Here is a 2,366-nt window from a genome sequence, read left to right as displayed (position 1 = left end):
CTCTTCTGATCAGACATCTTTCCAGAATGCACAAATCATTTTCTATGGGCGTAGTTGAAAATAAACTGACCAAGAAGTCGAAAATATAATCTCCCTATGTCTAGCATTGACAGATTACAGTTGGTACAAAATGTGGCTGCTAGACTTTTGGCAAGAACAAGAAAGTTTGATCATATTACGCCTATACTGTATATACCTTTATATATATATATACCTATACTGTATAAAGTATACCTTTATATATATGTATACCTATACTGGCTTCCTGTGCACTTAAGATGTGACTTTAAAGTTTTACTACTTACGTATAAAATACTACACGGTCTTGCTCCAGCCTATCTTGCTGATTTTATTGTACCATATGTCCCTGCAGGAAATCTGCAATCAGAGAACTCTGGCTTATTAGTGATTCCCAGCGCCCCCCCAAAAAAGTCTGTGGGCTATGGAGCATTTTCTATTGGGGCTCCAGTACTCTGGAATGCCCTCCCGGTAACAGTTAGAGATGCTACCTCAGTAGAAACATTTAAGTTCCATCTTAAAACCTATTTTGTTTGCTCTAACCTTTAAATAGACCCCATCTTAAAGTTGATTTTCCTTTTATATTCTTTTCTTTCCCTTGTGGAAGGGAGGGCACAGGTCCGGTGGCCATGGATGAAGTGCTGGCTGTCCAGAGTCAGGACCCGGCGTGGACGGCTCGCCTGTGCACAGGTTGGGGACATCTCTGGGATCCGAACCGAGGATGTCATTGTGGCTTGTACAGCCCCTTGAGACACTTGTGATTCAGGACTATACAAATAAACATGAACATTGATTGATTGATGACTTCTTCTCATTCCCTTTCAGGCAAAACTGGATCAACATGCTTACATACATTACCTTTTGCATTATAATAATTTATATTGTTATGTGTTGTCTACCTTGTACTGGTTTTGTATAATTGCCTGAAACAAAGGAATAAATGAAAACAAAGGAAAAATGTCACAAGTAACCGACATACTTATCCATCTAAGAGGCAGGGGCCATCGTGGATTTCTTCACTATCACAACAAATCATCTGGAACACATTTTTAAGTACACGTCTATAAATAATAAGCACATACAAGATTTATAAATTGACTTAAACTTATTACAATACGGAGCAATACTATGTCTGAGGACTTGTTGTCACACCTATGGATTATGTTTTGTTTTTGTCATGTTTGGTCATGTTATGTTTTGTTTTTTGGACATTCAGTTCTGCTTTTGTACTTCCTGGTTTGTTTTCGTCTCCATGCTAACCCATTGATTTCCACCTAGCCCTCAAGTCACGCCCCTGTCCTCAGCCCCCAAACCTGTCACTAATTATGTCACTGCTATTTAAGCCATTTGGTTTCTGTTCCTCGGTCTGGCAACTTTGTACCTACTGACCGACCTACTGTTACTCTACTTGACCCTCATCTTCGGCGTGGCGAAGTTGTTAGAGTGGCTGTGCTGGCAATCTGAGGGTTACTGGTTCAATCCCCACCTTCTACCATCCTAGTTACGTCCGTTGTGTCCTTGGGCAAAACACTTCACCCTTGCTCCTGATGGGTCCTGGTGAGCGCCTTGCATGGCAGTTCCCGCCATCAGTGTGTGAATGGGCGAATGCGGAAAAACTGTCAAAGCGCTTTGGGCTCCTTAAAAAGGGGTAGAAAAGCGCTATACAAGTACAACCCATTTACCATTTTTTACCTTCATGCCTTGCCACGCTGTTTGCTGTTCATTTTTTGACCTCTCCACCTAAGTTTTTGGTTTGTTTTTGTGCCACAGTTAGCGTCTTTTGTTAATTTGTATATAATCATGCCATTGTGCTGTTTTTGTTTTCCTGTTTTGAATTATAGTGTTTAAATAAATCAAATATGTACTTACATTCACGTCTGGATCGTGCAAATCGTCCTTTGCGTAGAAGAAGCAAAACAAATCCAAGTCCAAGTGTGACACTTGTTGTATATGTCCTTATTTTTTTAGTAATAAATATTCACATGTACAAATATAGTCAAATGTATTCACTGTTATATAAGTAATATGTATTTTACCAGTGTGAAACTAAAGGCTAATATTACTTTGAGTAATTACTAATGTTTTAATATTTTACAAATTATAGGTTAAAGTTGGAAATTTGAAACGGCTCTATGTGGTTTTATTGTTTTAAATCTCAGTTCAACATATTCAGGTCATTGCAGTATCAAGTTATTGCCAGTAGGTGGCGCTGCAGGACTATATAATGAAAATGGGGGCGAGGTAGGCATCATTTTCCCTTTAAGAGATTCACTTGCAATCAAAAGAGGCGGACGAGCAGACGTCAACGGCTTCATTCTTTCACCAAATTGCTCCATCTCATGGATTTT

Source organism: Nerophis ophidion, linkage group LG05 (genome assembly GCF_033978795.1).
Source record: "Nerophis ophidion isolate RoL-2023_Sa linkage group LG05, RoL_Noph_v1.0, whole genome shotgun sequence".
NCBI classification, from domain to species: Eukaryota; Metazoa; Chordata; class Actinopteri; order Syngnathiformes; family Syngnathidae; genus Nerophis; species Nerophis ophidion.
The sequence above is the reverse complement of the archived record's forward strand: the minus strand, read 5'-3'. Positions refer to the sequence as shown.